Below are 18,346 nucleotides of genomic sequence, written 5' to 3' on the forward strand. Positions count from 1 at the left end.
TCCACAAAAGATGCCAAAGCCCCTCTCAGAGGGCAAGGTAAGGCCAACCCTTACCTTTGGAGCTAGTGAGTTGGTTAGCACTGAAAGCTTTCTCAGGGGTGCTGTTGTGTAAGGAGCCTGGAAGTCCTGAGGCCTAGGGCGTGACTGCACTGTGAGCACACTTTGGAGGCTCGGAACGGAAGAACAGTCTGAAAGCCAGCTGATGCAGCAGCATTAAGGGCATTGCTGTTAATTCCACCCCTCACCCAACCTCCTATTTTAACATTGCCCAATCCTTTCTTTAGAATTCTTTTTCCTATTTCCATTCTGTGCATAGACATGACCAATCAAGGCCAGGGTTCCAGAAGACAGGGGAATGCTTCGCCCACATCCAGACAAATAGAATGGGGCAGTAATTGAAGCAATTCCCAGAGGGAATTATTAAAGAGGGTTTACATGTCAAGCATTTATCATGACTCACTTTCAAGCTGTGGTTCAGGAGGCAGGGAGTTATGCACAACTCCAAGGTGGTAGATAAGAAATTTCCCTGAGTTTCAGAATAGAGACTGGAAGCTCTGTCTAGCAGACCTGCTGGACACACAGCCTGGGTGAGTGGGGCTGACCCTGATGTCTAGTCACATGGACTCTGAACCTTGCCTTGTCCTTTGCCCGCGTCTTTGGCTTCTCTCTCAAGAAGCACTCAAACTGCCTTCCACCTTGGATTCCTGGTCCTAACTCTGTACTAACAGCTGGGTGTTAGGATGGAAGGAGCACAGCTGGCCCAGCTTCTGCTGATGCTGACCTGCTTGCTCACCCGGCAACTGAAGCTTCTGCTTGTTCTTCTTCCATCTCTCTTGCTGATGACAGCTGCAAGCTGTCAAGGGCTCCCTCTCAACCTGTTCTCCACCTGATGTCTCGTATCCCATCCTACCACTCCCCAGAGCACACAAATGGCATCTTGCTGTAGCAATACTGTGAATCATCACAAATTGGTCTGAACCAAGTTGATTGGGAAATACTGGCCTCATGGAATGAAAAGAACTTGTGCCTAGGAAAAAAATCATGTATTTAGTGGGGGAAAAAAAGCAGGACATAAAATTGTACAACATAGTGTGTACTAACACTTAAGAAGTTACTTGGAAGCAATAACAATCCTTAATTTGTATCTTCCTAACAACAGAGCACCAAAACAAGTGAGGCAAAACTGATAAAACTGCAAGGAGAAACTGCAAGAAGATGAATCCACTATTTTAGTTGGAGACTTTAACACCCTTCATCAGAAATGGACAGATCCAGCAAGCAGAAAATCAGCAAGGACACTTGAACTCAACAGCACCATTAATCAACTAGGTATAATTCACATCTGTAGACCATTTCATCCACTGACAGTGGAACACTCATTCTTCTCAAGCTCATGTGGAACATTTACCAAGATTGATCACATTCTGGGTCATAAAACATACTTTAACAATTGTCAAAGAATAGAAATCATACAACGTCCGCTCTCAGACCGCAATGGAACTAAACTAGAAATCAAGAGCAGAAAGATATCTGGAAAATCCCCAAATACTTGACTATTAAGTGGTATACATGTAAATAACATGTGGTTCAAAGAAAAAAATCTCAGGGGAAATTTAAAGATATTTTGAACTGAATGAAAATGAAAATATAATTTGTTAAAATATGTGGAATGCAGCAAAAGCAGTGTTTAGAGGGAAATTCATAGCATTGAATGCATACATTGTAAAAGAAGAAAGATCTAAAATGAATATTCTAAGCTTCCACCTTAGGAAATTAGAGAAAGAAGAGCAAATTAAATCCAAAGTAAGCAGAAGAAAAATAAAAATTAGAGCAGAAATCAATGATATTGAAAACAAGAAAACAATAGAAAATCAACAGACCCAAAAACTTGTTCTTTGAAAGGATCAATAAAATTGATAAGTCTCTGACCAGGCTAACTAAGAAAAAGAGAAGACACAAATGGCCAATATCAGAAATGAAAGAGGGCACATCACTACACATACCATGGGCATAAAAAGGCCAATAAAGGAATGCTGTGAACAACTTTATGCCCACAAACTTGATAACCTAGATGAAACGGACCAATTCCTTGAAAGATACAATCTGCCAAAACTTACACAAGAAGAAATAAATTAGAATAGACCTATGTCTGTTTAGAAATTGAATCAACAAATAATAACCTTCCAAAACAGAAAGCACCAGGCCCCTATGGATTCACTGGGGAATTCTACCAAACCTTTAAGAAAGAAATTATACCAATTGTCTGCAATCTTTCCGGATAGAAGCAGAGGGAATACTTCCTAACTCATTCTATAAGCCCAGCATTACCCTAATACCAAACCAGACAAAGACATTACAAGAAAACTACAGACCAATATCTCTCATGAACATAGATGGAAAAATCCTCAACAAAATATTAGCAAATCAAAGTCAACATTGTATAAAAAGAATTAGACAGGGGCTGGCTCGGTTGCATAGAGGTTAATTTCTGCACTCTGCTTCAGCGGCCGGGAGTTCATGGGTTTGGATCCTAGGCATGGACCTGCATACCACTCATCAAGCCATGCTGTGGTGATGTCCCACATAGAAAATACAGGAAGATTGGCATGGATGTTAGCTCAGGGCCAATCTTTCTCAAGCAAAAAGAAGAAGATTGGGAACAGATATTAGCTCAGGGCCAATCTTCCTCACCAAAAAAAAAAATAATAATAATTATTATTATTATACACTACAACCAATGGGGATTTATCCCAACTATGCAAGGCTCATTCAATTAATATAATGCATCACATCACCAGGCCAAAGAAGAAAAACCACATGATCATATCAACAGATGCATAAAAATCATTTGACAAAATCCAGCACTCATTCATGATAAAAACATTAGCAAACTAGGAATAGATGGGGAACTTCCTCAACTTGATAAAGAATACCTAAAGAAAAACTATAACTAATATCATAGTTAACGTTAAGAAACTACATGCTTTCCTGCTAAGATCAGAAATGAGGCAAGGATATTCACTCCCACTACTCCTTTTGAAATTGTATTGCAAGTCCTAGCTAATGCAATGAGACAAAGGGATATAAAAGGTATACAGATTGGGAAGAAATATAAAACTGTCTTTAGGGGCTGGCTCTGTGGCCGAGTGGTTAAGTTTGCGTGCTCCGCTGCAGCAGCCCAGGGTTCGGATCCTGGGCACAGACATGGCACCACTCATCAGGCCACGCTGAGGCGGCGTCCCACATCCCACAACTAGAAGGACCTGCAACTAAGATATACAACCATGTACAGGGGGTTTGGGAAGATAAAGCAGAAAAAAAAAAAAAAAGATTGGCAACAGTTGTTAGCTCAGGTGCCAATCTTTAAAAAATAAATAAATAAATAAATAAAACTGTCTTTATTTGCAGATGACATGATTGTCTATGTAGAAAATCTAAAAGAATCAACAAGAAAACTCCTGGAACTAAAATTGGGTGATTATAGCAAGGCTGCAGGATATAGGGTTAATATACAAAAGTCAATCACTTTCTTATGTACTAGTAATGAACAGGTGGAATTTGAAATAAAAAACACAATACTATTTAAATTAGCCTCCCCCAATTATGAAATATTTAGGTATAAATCTAACAAAACATGAACAAGGTCTATGTGAGGAAAACTACAGAATTCTGATGAAAGAAATCAAAGAAGAACTGAATAAATGGAGAGATATTCTATGTTCATGGATAGGAAGACTCGATACTGTCAAGATGTCAGTTCTTCCCAACTTGATCTATAGATTCAGTGCAATCCCAATCAAAATCCCAGCAAAGTTATTTTGTGGATATCAACAAACTGATTCTAAAGTTTATATTGAGAGACAAAAGACTCAGAATAGCCAACACAATATTGAAGGAAAAGAACAAAGTTGGAGGACTGACACTGCCTGACTTTAAGACAGTCATCAAGACAGTGTTTTATTGGCAAATGAATAAACTAATAGATCAATAGAACAAAACAGAGAACCCAGAAACAGATCCACATAAATATAGTCAACTGATCTTTGAGAAAGGAGCGAAGGCAATACAATGGATAGTCTTTTCAACAAATGGTTCTGCAACAACTGGACATCCACATGGAAAAAAAATGAATCTGGACACAGACCTTACACCTTTCACAAAACTTAACTCAAAATAGATCATAAATCTAAATGTAAATGTAAAATTATAAAACTCTTAGGAGGTAACAGAGGAGAAAATCTAGATGACCATGGTTATGGCAATGACTTCTTTTTTAATGCAAGTCATCTGCTTTTTTTTTTTGCCTAAGGAAGATTGGCCCTGAGTTAACATTTGTTGTCAATCTTCCTCCTCTTTTTTTTCTCCCCAAAGCCCCAGTACCTACTTGTATATCCTAGTTGTAAGTCATTCTAATTCTTCTATGTGGGATGCTGCCACAGCATGGCTTGATGAGTGGTGTATAGGTCTGCGCCCAGGATCTGAACTGGCAAACCCCAGGCCGCCAAAACGATGCATGCAAACTTAACCACTTGGCCACAGGGCTGGCCCCAGGCAATGACTTTTTAAATACAATACCAAAGGTATGATCGGTGAAAGAAATAATTGGTAACCTGAACTTCATCAAAATTAAAAATGTGTGCTCTGAAAAAGACTCTGTCAAGAGAATGAGAAGACAAACTCAGAATGTTATAAAATATTTGCAAAAGACAGCTGATAAAAGAATTGTTATCCAGAATAGACGAAGAACTCTTAAAACTCAGCAATAAGAAAATAACCCAATTAGAAAATGAGCAAAAATCAGAACAGATACCTCAGCAAAAAAGCTACACAGATGGAAAATGAGCATATGAAAAGATGCTCAATATCATATGTCATTAAGGGATTGCAAATTAAAACAACAATGAGATATTATTACACTTATTAGAGTGGCAAAAATCCAAAACTACACCAAATGCTGGCGAGGATGTGGAGCAACAGGAGCTCCCATGCATTGCTGGAGGGAATGCAAAATGGTACAGACACTTTGGAAGACAGTTTGGCAGTTTCTTACAAAACTAAATATACTCTTACCATTAAGTCCAGCAATCACGCTCCTTGGTGTTTACCCAAATGAGTTGAAAACTTCTGTCTGCATGAAAACTCACACACAGGTGTTTATAGCAGCTTTACTCATAATTGCCAAAACTAGAAGCAACCAAAATGTTCTTCAGTAGGTAAAGGGACAGATAAACTGTGGTCCATCCAGACTGTGGAATATTATTCAGTGCTAAAAAGAAGTGAGCTACCAAGCCATGAAAAGACATGGAGGAAACTTAAATGCATATTACTAAATGAAAGAAGCCAATCTGAAAAGGCTACTTACTGTATGATTCCAACTATATGACACTCTGGAAAGGCAAAACTATGGAGAACAGCAAAAAGTTCAGGGGTTCGGGGACAGAGGGATGACTAGGTGGAGCACAGAGGATTTTTAGGGCAGTGAAACTATTCTTTATGATACTATCATAGTGGATACATGTCATTATACATTTGTCAAAACCCATGGAATCTACAATATCAAGAGTGAACCCTAATGTAAACTGTGGACTTCAGGTGATAATGATGTGTCAGTGTAGGTTCATCAATTGTATCAAATATACCACTGTGGTATGGGGTGTGAGTAGCAGGGAGGCTGTGCATATACGGGGGTGGGGGAAATATGGGAACACTTTGTACTCTCCTCTCAATTTTGCTGTGAGCCTAAAACTGCTCTTAAAAAATAGTCTATTTGGCAACAAACGAGAAACCAAAACATCAGACGAAGCAGGACATAAAATAGTATAGCATAACATGAACTTAGACCAGAGAAAAGGACACTACAATGTTAATAGTCACTATCTCTGGATGGTGAAATTATTGACTAATTTTATGTTTTATTTTGTCTTTCCAAATCTTCTATAAAGAATATGTATTACTTAGATAATCAACAGCAACAATATTTATTTTTCAGCAAGAGGAAATGAAAGAGCACAGAATTGAACTCAGGACTGAATTCAGTCAAGGCTCTACCCCTTACCAGCTTTGTGGCCTGGCAAGGCATTTAGCATTGCAAACTATTTCTGCACCTGTAAAATGAGGACCATAAAACCCGCCCCACAATGGTTTGTGTGTGTGTGTTTATGTGCACGGATAAAACTATATACGGCATTTGAATGTGCAAGGCACCTAGAGGATGCTCAATATGGATTAATTTCTGAGCCCTTTAAAGATACTTGGATGTCTACGGGTTTCAAGAACACTTTGCTGAGCATACACAAAGCCTTTTGTTTATCTGTCTCCCTTTCCCATCCTGAGATTCCTGCTGAAACAAACGACCAGGCCCAGGGCAGCCCACGCCCACATCTGCCAAGCTCCTCCATCTTGGAGGAGAGAAGGGAGCCGGAGCAAGGAAGCTGTAGTACTTTTCTACTTTGAAAACCCCAGAAAGTCCAAGGCTCTGGAACCAGCTGATTTTTGTCCTTTACTCCCTCTGCCATCCTTTAAACATGTTTCTGTGCTTCCTGTCCCAGCCTGAGGGAGAGGCCAAGGGTACACGTCGCCAGAAAATAGCTGCAGGGCCAGTCTTGCAGGAGGATTTGGATACAGAACGGAACGGGCTTTTGACAGACAAGGAGGAGACTGTTGCCGGCATGGGGCAGCCAGGAAGGGTGCCCAGAGCCACAAGGAGGACAGGAACAAAGGACTTAGTCTCCCAACAAGCCTGGGCCAAAGCAGGCAGAATTGGGGTGTCATGAGTGGAAGGCAAGCTGGCCCCCTCCAGCCAAGAGTGGGGTGTGGAATGTGAAAGGAAGGTGAACGGAATGTAACGAAGGGACTTCGGTTCTTTTTCACATTCAGTGTTACTCTGAAGCATTCCAAACATGGCGGGAACAGAGCTTGCTCGGAAAGGATTGTTATCTGAGACCAGGGCAGGATGGAAGGAGGGGGAGGCGCTCACGGTGGGGGTGATGGCTGACGGCTCAAGAGAGCATTCCAGCTTGGAGATAAGTGGAGGCAGAAGGTCAGGGATGAGTCAAGGGAAGGCTGCAGAACTGCTGGTTTCACTCCTGATGTGAGTGGAAATGAGGTAAATCAGAGAGAACTTTTGATGGCACAGTGGCCCTTTCCTAATGCTGGAATCGAGCAATTGTGCCAGATTTCCATTAAAGGCAGGTCCTCTTAACTCTAAATTTTAATTTCAGAAAATTTCCCTATTCTTTTTTTCTCTAATTTTCATTTTCAAAATGGGATTTTAAAAGCTAAAACAATTTGCATGAAAACTACCAATAACCCTCTCTGATTAGCTGATGGTCATATTCCTGGGGCTGATCATGACAGGAATGTAGAAAGAGATGACAACAAAATTCCATAGGTACCTTTTAGTGATAAACTTGGCTCCTTTGTCTTTGTCACCTTACCTGCCTCCAGCCAAATTCCCTTTTGTCCCATGGGCTCTTCCTGTGTACAAGCCATTTTGGAGTGGAGATGAAGGAGCTTGGTGGCAAATGCCACCATCAGCATCACCCACAAACATTCACTGACCATCATGAAGGCATAAAGAGATAGAGAACTCATTCCTTGCTTTCAATGACCTTATATTGTGCTCTTTAGAAATGTAGAATCTTTGACATTTTAAATGGATGGACCATGGATGTTATGGAGGACGCCAAGAGTAAACTCACTTTGAAATGCCTGAGAGGTGGGTGAGTCATTTCTGAGCCTATTGGATCATTCTGTTGCAGACTCTCCTTGACCTTCCAGGCTTGCTATCTTAACTCACCAAAATGTTGTTTTGAAGGCGCAAGCAGGGCCTTTGTACTTGCTGTTCCCTCTGACGGAATGCTCTTCCCCAGATCTCAGCATGGCCCGCCCCATTACCTCTCACCATCAGCCTTTTGTTCAAATGCCACCTTCACAGTAAAACCTTCTGTTATAGGCTGAATTGTGTCCCCACAAAAGATGCTGAAGTCCTAACCTCCAGTACCTGTGAATATGACCTTATTTGAATAAGGTGTTTGCAGATGATCAAGGTAAGATGAAGTCATTCATTAGGATGGGCCCCTAATCCACTATGCCTGATGTTCTTATAGAGAGGGGAAATTTGAAAATAAAAAAGTATATAAATTAGGAAAAGAGAAAGGGAAAATTTAAGCACAGAGACAGACACACACAAAGGAAGATAATGTGAAGACACAGAAAGGAGACAGCCATCTACCAGCCAGGGGACACCTGAGGTTACCAGAAGCTGGGAGACAGACATGGACCCAATTCTCCCTTACTGCCCTCAGAGGGAACAAACCCTGCTGGCACCTTGACTTCAGGCTTCTGTGAGACGGCACACTTCCTTTGTGTAAGCCACCGAGTTTGTCGTACTTTATTATAGCAGCCCCAGCGAGCTAAGATGCCTTCCTAGACCCATACTATTTAAAAGTGCACTCTCTGTACCCCTTCTTTTCTCGAGTACTGTCAAACAGCATAGATGTGGCTATTTGGATACTTGCTCAAGTATTTCTTTATAGTTGGTCTCCCTCCGCTGGAATGTAAGCATCACGGAAGAGAAGACTTTTGTAGATTTTCTTCATGGATTCCTAGCACCCAGAATCAGTCCTGTCTTTACGCCCGTCATGCTGTGGGAGGCCCTCTCTGGCCCTCCTCCAGCCCTGCCCCGCCCCACCCGGTGAGGAGTCTGTGCAGTCAAGCGGATGTGCTTTCTTGATGTACGTAGTCCAATTTGGTCAACACTTACTGACTGCTCACATTTCATAATAGAAATAGTTTACTTTTCTGGTAGAGTTCTTAATAGAATCCTTGATGTGAAAAGTTGAAAGAGGTCCTCATTGATTATCATGTCTAAACCCCAATTATATTAGTCAGGACTCTTTGTTGCAAGTAACAGAAAATCTAACCCCAACTGGTTTACAGAATAAAGGGAATTTACTGGCTCATGTAACTTAAAAGTCCAGATATATGGTGGTTTCCAGGCAAACCTTGATCCCAGGCTCAGTCATCTCAACAATGGTTTGGTTTATTATCATGTCTTTCTCTGCCTTCCACACTGCCTGTTGTATCTGAAGGCCAGCTTCTCTGTTGTCACAAGGTGATTACCAGCAACTTTCGTGGACTTAATGCTTTTTCATTCCCATCCGGGTGGAAAAGAGCATCTCTGTAGGTCGCTTCCATAGCAGAGTGAGAAAGTTTCTTTCCCCGAAATCTCCAGCAAATGCCTTCTTGTCTTGCATTCCATTTGCCTGGAGGGGGAACTTGCTCACCTTTGACCAGTGACTGTGGCCAACAGGGTGACAGGGTGTGATGATTAGTTTGTGCCAAACAGGGTTTGTCCCTTGTGATGGTTAATTTGATATGTCACTTAGGCTGGGACAGGGGGATCCCAGGCATTTGGTTAAACATGATTTGGGGTGTGCCTGTGAGGATGTTTCTGGACGAGATAAACATTTGAAATAGTAGACTGAGTAACGCAGATTGCCCTCCCCAAGGTGGGTGGGCCTCATCCAATCTTTTGCAGGCCTGGCTAGAACAAAAGTTGGGGTAAGGAAGAATTCACTCTCTCTGCCTGTTTTTGAGCTGGGACGTTGGTTTCGTCCTGTACTCAGATTGGAACTTAAACCATCAGCTCTGCTGGTTCTCCAGTTTGCAGACAGCAGACTGTGGGACTTCTCGGCCTCCATAATCACATGAGCTAGTTCTTTATAATAAATCTCTTTAAATATGTATTTGTCCTGTTCCTCTGAGAACCGTGACTAATACACCCCCAGAGCCAGGAGTAGGGTCAGATTTTTCCCGAAGGGCAGAGAACGCATAAGCAAGGAATGCATAACTGATGAAAACTGGGACTCTTTCATTAAGAGAAAGGAATAATGGGGGGCCATGGCTGAGTGGTTAAAGTTCTGCGTGCTCCGCTTTGGTGGCCCGGGTTTGCAGGTTTGGATCCCAGGTGCAGACCTATTCCACTCACTGGCCATGATGTGGGGCACCCCACATACAAAAAATAGAGAAAGATTGGCACAGATGCTAGCTCAGGGTTGATCTTCCTCACCAAAAAAAAAAAAAAAAAAAAAAGAAAGAAGGAAGAACAAAAACTGGCAAGAGAAAAAGAACAACTGTCTGCTATACTTGAATTTATCTCATCTTTAGTGGCAAAGCCAGGTCTAGCACTTATATGTCTACACTCCTTACTCCCTGTTATTATTTATTGTTTATAATGGGCAACTCACTGTGCTAAATGCTATGGTAAAATAATGCCCCAGAATGTCCAAGAAACCAGAGGTTTAGTATGAGATAGAAGGCATTCACAAATAGCTGGAGTGGAGGGTAGTGTATGATAGATGCCATCAAAGAGAAGTCAGTCAGGTGCTTTCCCTGTAGAAAACCCTCCCCATATAGATGCATGGTGCTTTCTTCCTGAGCAGAGTTGCATGCCACTTTGCGCTGTCTGCTGAGAATCCTTCCTCCACGGACAGCGGATTTCATAGAAACAGCACATTACATACTATTTCCTTAAATTTAACACGTAAGATGAACTAATATGGAAAAAATGCAAATCTCTTATATCCAGGACTCTTCCCACCTTCTTTAGAGGAACTAAAGTCTTAACCAAGTGGTGTATTATTCAGATTTAAGCACTAAAATGTGCCCTTGAGCCTCCAGGAAATATTCCTGAAATATTTTTCCCTACATGGGATAATGTCTAGTGAGAACCTTTCTTCCTTCCTCAGTTCTAAAATAGTTTTCTTTTTTCGCATTTCTCTGCTCAACACCAAAGAAGGGGCATAATTATTTTGTTCTGAATTTAATGGATTATGTTTTAAAACATGCCTAGCCTAGTGCCCTGTGCATAATAGGTCCTCAGTAAAGGCTGGTTGAACCTGAGTCTATAGCTACAAATGATTAACATGTCTGTATTCTCTTTAAGATATTCTGCTTAAGCAACGTGTGATTTCGAAGACTTCCTGGCTAAAGGTTTCATCCCTTTATGCTTTTTAAATGAAAGTCATCATCTCATCATTGGGCTCATTCTCTTGGGTACCTAATATTATCATCCTCCTCAAGGGTTGCAAGCTCAAATAGTGACAGGGGCCAAGCAGGTAAACAAAATAGTAAAGCATGGTCGGCTTTCCATGGGTAGTCTAATACCAATCTTGACATCATATTCACTAATTATTTCTTATCCCCTCAAAAAAGACAATTCAACACTACAATGAGAAATCATTAATTTATAGAAAATTTTATGGAGAGACAGGGCAGAGCATTTGAATACCAAAAGCAGAAATGATCAAGCTCTCCATCTTCCCCCAGAAGATCTTCTTCCCTGCTAGTTACCTTAACTCTCTGCCTTCTCTTTCCCACATAGCCTTTATGTAGATGTAGAAGATTCTGAAATAAAACAAGGACGGAACTTGACTTTGTGAGGTGCAAGTGTCCATCTCTCTTCAGGCAGATTCCACTCCATATCTACTATTATGGAAGTGGAGACCAGGTCGGTGGGGACAGGAGGGCTGCAATGGGCGGGTGACCAATCAGATATTTCGTCTTTCCAAGTGTGAGTTTAGATGTAGAGTGAGCCCTTTGAGTACAGGATGGAAGAATTATTTCAGAGACTCCAGAATGGAAATTCTGCCCACCTCCAAGTCCTTTTAGAATTATTTGCCTCAAGATAGTTATAAATCTCTAGTCCTCCAAAGACCATTAAACCTTTGACTGACACAGAGAGGATGCCCTTGCCTCACAGTAGAGGATGCAGTGTTAGCTTCCCTGAGAGAAGTTAACCCGGCTGAAGGCGTGAGGAGCGTTCATCCTATGTGGCCAGACATTGTCCTTCATGGAAGTCAGGTTATGCAGAGACACCCTTTGGCTAAGAGCATCTAAAAATGATGATCAAAAAAATGTTTGCAAATCTTCATAAAAGCATCAACTACTGATCAAATAGAAAAGAAGTGTCAGGCCAAAACCTAAGAGAAAGCAAAAATCCGGAGTTTAGCAGAGCACCCTGAACTGCTTTTTGTCCACACAGTGTTTGCTAAATTGGGCTGAGAAACTGAGCAGTGGTTTTCACAGTCTCTCAGGGTGAGAGGGACAGACTCTAAAGTCCAGGACTCTCTAAAGGTGAAGATTTAATGGCAGCCTGCATGTTAAGTGGGATTCTCAAAGCTGAAGCCACCTTCCTGCTTCCACCCTCAGGGAGTTTGAGAAGCTTGAACTGGCCAGGAGGAGCAAGGGAGAAAATCAAAATCTATGAGAAGTTAAAGTGGTACCAGACAGAAGGGTATCTACGTACCTAAAAGAAGCAAATATCAATTCTCTTTGAACAAGGCCACCCTCATGTTAGGCCACAGAGTATCTCCACAAATAGTTTCCTAAGGGCAGTGAGCAGCACATAATTAAAATTATCCACGCACACAAGGAAACCAATAGAAACAACAGAGAAGCACAAAAAGACCCCTGTAAACTTTAGATTATTGAATTAGAGGTTACAGATTATAAAATATTCATGCTTAGCATTTAAAATATAAATTAAAAAATATCTGCAGGGAATGGTAAACTATAAAAAGTGTCAGCGGATTTAAAAAATAACTAAGTTGAAGTTTTAACCAAAATTAAAAACTCAAGGGATAAATTAGACACAGGTAAAGAAACAATTGGTGAAAGAGCAAAATAAATTTCTCTAAATGCCCCACAGAAGCAAAAAAGATGGAAAATATGAAAGAGGGGTTGAGAGACATGCAAGCTAATGTTAAACAGCAATTCCAGAAGGAGGAGGAGAAAGAACTGGGCAAAGGCACTCTTTGAAGACATAATTGGATGTTTTCAGAACTGCTTCAGGGGCTGGCTCCGTGGCCGAGTGGCTAAGTTCGAGCACTCCGCTGCAGCAGCCCAGGGTCTTGCAGGTTCGGATCCTGGGTGCAGACATGGTACTGCTCATCAAGCCATGCTGAGGGAGCATCCCACATGCCACAACTAGAAGGACCTGCAGGTAAGATATACAACTATGTATGGGGGGCCTTTGGGGAGATAAAGCAGAAAAGAAAAAAAAGAAGATTGGCAACAGTTGTTAGCTCAGGTGCCAATCTTTAAAAAGAAAAAGAAAAAAAGAACTGCTTCAGATACTTATCCAGAGATTTGAGAAATCCATCAAATCCTAAGCAAGATAAGTAAAACATACTTAGACACATCATAGTGAAATTGTAGAAAACTAAAGATAAAGAGAAAAATCTTAAAAGCAGCCAGAATAAAAGAGAGAGAAAAGATGGCCTTTTAAGGAGCCATAATTAGAGTGACAGCAGATTTTTCAACCACAAGCAAGGGAAGCCAGAAAAACAGGGATATATTTTCAGTGTACTGAAAACATAATTTGCCAACAACCTAGAATTTTATATCCAGCAGAAAAAAATCTTTCAAGATAAGGACAAAATAAGTAAATATTCCAGAGAAATAAAAATTGTTAGTTCATCACTAACAATAGCTCCTACAGGAAATGCTAAAGCGTATGCTTGAAGCAGTGAAATAGTGATCTTACATGGAATGTTTGAGATACAAAAAGGGTGAAGAGCAAATAAAGTGGAAAATGCAAATGAACATTGACAATATAAAGTTATAATTAATAATTTTGGGTTGTGTTTTAAAAGTTGAATTAAAATATGAGAAAAATTTATTTATAAGTAGGTAAGGGGAATGGAATTTAAATGTTCTAAAGTCTTTCTGTTGTCTGGGAGGAGAGTAAAGATACTGATTAACTTAGACTTTGGTGGGTTCAGCATGCAACTTGGAATTACTAGGGTAATCTAGAATAGAAACAGAATGTTTAACTTCCAAATTAGCGTGCTTATGTGAGATGAAATAATTTAAAACTCTCAGTTAAACAAAAAGAAGGACACAACAGTATAAACATCCCAGATGACACCATTTCCGTTTAGTTTTGAGATATGTTGGAGATATGAAGAGGAAACTGCCCAGCTCAAATGATTCTGCCATAGGCCATATTGTACTATCTGACCGTCCGCAAAGTGTAGAGACCTCTGACTCCAGCTGTACTAATCAGATTCTCTCACAGGAACTTGGAAGCATGAACAGAGATGATAAGTAAGTAGAGCTGAAACACATGATAGCAGCAGCCCCCCCCCGCAAAAGGTCCATGAGCTCCCATCCCTGAGGTCCCTGGAGGAGCCCTGGTCCCTGTCCCCTGTCCTTTCCAAAGCCTAGCTGCTCAGTTCTTCCTTTGAGTCTGTGAGCTCTCTCACGTGCTTCCAATACATTCTATCACCAATTCCTTACCCCACATCCTCCTTTTTTTTCCTTGCTTAATCAGCCTTGATTTGCTTGAAACAAAAGAAACTTAACTGATGCCGACAACCATTCTGGCTCATGCCAGGAGTATCTTCACTGTCTTATACAAAAATCCAAATGTTTGGCATTGATGGTGAGGTTGTCCTCTTAGCAATAACTTAACCTGAAATGCAGCTGGATTCTTTAACTTATATCAAATACACAAGATGAGGATCCCCAAGATGTAACCCAGATGGGTGGGCCTCCCATAGTGGACCTTGGCTCTTTCTTTACACTCACTTTGAGGCCATTCTCACCACTTTGTCGTGTCATCCAAAACACATCCAATACCACAATACATTAATGAGAAAATTGACATCTCATTGAGGACTCTTTGGAGTCTGTGAAAGAGGTGTTACATCCCATACATACCACCAAGGAGAAAACTTAATCCATTTTCCATCCGACATCTTTTCTCTTCCCACTGAAGAGTCTACCTCTACCAATTGCCTTTTCTCTCTTCTTTCTTTTCTCCCACCCAACTTTAAAACTTCTTTTTCTTACCTTGAGAAAGTCAGCCTTTGCCCTCAGTTTGTATGCTCCATTCAGCAAAACAAAAACCCTGGTAGTTAGGGGAGCAGCATATCCCTTGGGGTTGGGGATCTCGCTTCCTTTTACACCCTATCTGATGTGTTCTTCCCCAATAAACTGTGAGTACCTCAAGGGTGGGAACTCTATTGCACTCCTAGCACCTTGAATAGTGCCTGGCACAATAGGCTTTTCATAAAGAGTTGTTGAATGAATTTCATATGTCTTTGTACACCTCTGAGACTCTAGAAACGTGCATCACATGAAATACGTACTTGACAAATGTTCCTCGAATAGATGATGCCTCACCACTATTTAGGAGCATGTAAGAGGACTAAAGGTTGTGATACTGGACTAAGAACTACAATGTATTCAAAGTTAGAGGCAATCAAATTAATACTAGGCATACTAACAGAATGGAGCATTAACTCAATTTATCTACTGATTAAACTACATGCTTTAGTGCTGCATGCTAAGGGTGTGCGACATAGGGAAGAAAGTTTGGAATCGAGACAAGCAGTCTAAATTTCCATTTCAAAGATGGTGGAAAGGTAGGTAAACCATGGGAAGGGCTTCATTTCTATGGATATATATCTTTAAGAAAGTCTTTATTGGCTTAAAAGTAAAATTCGGACTGTTTTTATGCAAGGCCAAAATATCTAATCTAAATAGAATTACCATATAAAACACAGGATGCCTGGTTAAATTTGAATTTCAGGTAAACTAGAAATAACTTTTTAGTATAACTATGTCATAAGTATTGCATGGGACATACTTATACTAAAAAAAAATCTTCACTGTTTATCTCAGATTCAAATTTAACCAGGAATCTTATATTTTTGTTTGCTAAATCTGGCAACCTAAATCTATGGAAAAAATATTCAGTGCCTTGTCTAGATATTTGACCTATGTGTCATCTGGATAAATTAATCTCCTTTTCATATAGATGTTTGGCGATTATGTCAAGTGCTAAAACTTCACTTTCTCCTATCCTTACATCTCTTTGCTCTTTTCTTCCCTTAACCATAAGTGTTCAGTTGAAACAAAAGATTTTTCTTGCCATCCCCTCAACTCTCAAAGACTCAAGGATGTGAGGTTCTTGGAATTCTGTTATTATTGACTTTCAGTGGAGGTGACATTGATAAAAGGGGTCAAATGACTACTCTGGATATTAAAAAGCTCAAAGTGTGAAAAAGCTCAAAGTGGCGAAACTAACTCATCCTTGACATACTTTCCAATCTGAGTCACACAGCCCTGGCCGTAGGGGACCATGCTAGAAAAGCCAGTCTTAAGGAATATGTTCATAATTTTTTATAACAAATAATGACCAATGTGGGCAAAAGAAACAAAGATGGCAAATATAGCAAATCCACAAATTCTGGCATTCAAGGTATAGAATGTTGGTGGAAGTGGAAGACAGAAAATTGGTCAAAATACAGAGAAATTTGTATAACAACAAAAAGCTATAATTGGGCTTGATGCCATTTTTTTGTTGGAGGCCAGATATATGTACATGGAAACTTCATCAACCCATTTTAGTTGGAGGTAAGGCCTATCTAGATTAGAAGAAAGTTTTATTTTAAAGATCCTTTAAGAAAAAATCAATTTTATTACCTTCAAGTATGTATTCTAATTGGAATTAGATTGACCAAGTGTAACTATTAAAAGTGCTACTTTAATGAATAGGTAAGAGTATGTTATGTGATTAAAATGACAAAGAACCACCCTAAGCAGTGAGTGACTTCTTATGGCAATACTACATAATTCATATGAGTTGATATAAATATTAACAACATACATCTCAATGACAGAAAAACTAACAACCCAATTAAAAAATGAGCAAAAGATCTGAACAGACATTTCCCGAAGAAGATATACAGATGGGCAATAGACACATGAAAGGATGTTCAACATCATTAACTATCAAGGAAATGCAAATCAAAACTACAATGAGATATCACCTCATTCCCGTCAGAATGGCTATACTTAACAAGACAGGAAACAAGTGTTGGAGAGGATGTGGAGAGAAGGGAGCTCTCATATGCTGCTGGTGGGAGTGCAAACTGGTGCAGCCACAATGGAAAACAGTATGGAGATTCCTCAAAAAATTAAGAATAGAACTACATATGGTCCAGGTATTCCACTGCTGGGTACTTATCCAAAGAACATAAAAACATGAATGCATAAAGATATATGCAACCCATATGTTCATTGCAGCATTATTCACAATAGCCAAGACCTGGAAGCAACCTAGGTGCCCATCAAGGGACGAATAGATAAAGAAGATATGGTATATATACATAATGGGATACTACTCAGCCATAAAAAACAACGAAATCTGGCCACTTGCGACAACATGGATGGACCTTGAGAGTATTATGCTAAGTGAAATAGGTCAGAGGGAGAAAGTCAAATACCGTATGATCTCACTCATAAGTAGAAGATAAAAACAACAACAAACAATCAGATAGAGACAGAGATTAGATTGGTGGTTACCAGAGGGGTAGGGAGGAGAGAGGTAGGTGAAAGGGGTGGTTAGACACACGTGTGAGGTGATGGATTGTAGTTAGTCTCTGGGCGGTGAACATGATTTAATCTACATAGGAACTGAAATATAATGATGTACAACTGAAACTTGTATAATATTATAAACCAATGTTACCACAATAAAAATAAATAAATAATAAAGGCAGAAACAAACAAACACATATTTGTTATAAACTTATTGGATATAGATGTGTTATAATGCTTGGGGTGCCTGCTTGGTTCATGAAGATTACTCTTTCCTAAAAGCGGCTTCAGAACTCAGGAGTGAGCTCCTAATAGATGAAGTCATCAGTCCCCTGGCCACAGCTGATCAGTCCAGGGGCAGACACCTGATCCAGGCTGGACCAATCAGTGTACTTCCCTAAGATTTTTTTTCACACCCAAACTTGAATCCAAGCCCTCTTTGGAGGTGGAAACCTGGTATGTATGTCTTGGGAGTTCTCGGTGCCATGTGGAGGAATCTTGACCGCGGCAGGAGAATGAATCCAACACATAGAGAGAAGCAGAGACAGAGAGCACGTGTCCTGTTGAATTCCACTCGCTAGTTCCATTTGTCCCTGAGACTCAGCTGTTCTACCGTACTTCCCACTGCTGTGTGTGTTTATCTAATAAATTCTCTTTTTTGCCTATGTTAGCTATGTTCCTGTAATTTGTGATAAAACCATCCTGAATGGTCCAGCATGGTATGTCATCTGTTGTGCTGTTGCTAGGGGGCATATAGAGATGTATGGAACAGGGCCCTCTCCCTTAAAGAACTTACAGTTTTGTGTGTCACCTATAGCGCAGGGTGGAAAACTGCGAATGCTGCCAGAGGATCCAAGAGCTGTAAGAAAGCAAAGGTGGACGAAGTCACTTACAGTAGGAGGGTTTAAGGACAGCTTTTGAGCTTGCCTCAAAGCTAAGATAGGATTTGATC

General features: G+C 40.4%; 1 long non-coding RNA gene across 2 annotated transcripts in view; it reads left to right on the forward strand.

Annotated features, from left to right (window-relative positions):
* Positions 1-18,346, forward strand: part of LOC106824542 (uncharacterized) — a 107,694-nt gene that overhangs the window by 57,863 nt on the left and 31,485 nt on the right. For both annotated transcript variants that reach the window (XR_011498780.1, XR_011498779.1), the window contains exon 3: positions 1,160-13,006. This is a non-coding gene — a long non-coding RNA (uncharacterized lncRNA). The remainder of the gene's footprint in view (positions 1-1,159; positions 13,007-18,346) is intronic.

This window comes from Equus asinus, chromosome 27 (assembly GCF_041296235.1).
Source record: "Equus asinus isolate D_3611 breed Donkey chromosome 27, EquAss-T2T_v2, whole genome shotgun sequence".
Taxonomy (NCBI): domain Eukaryota; kingdom Metazoa; phylum Chordata; class Mammalia; order Perissodactyla; family Equidae; genus Equus; species Equus asinus.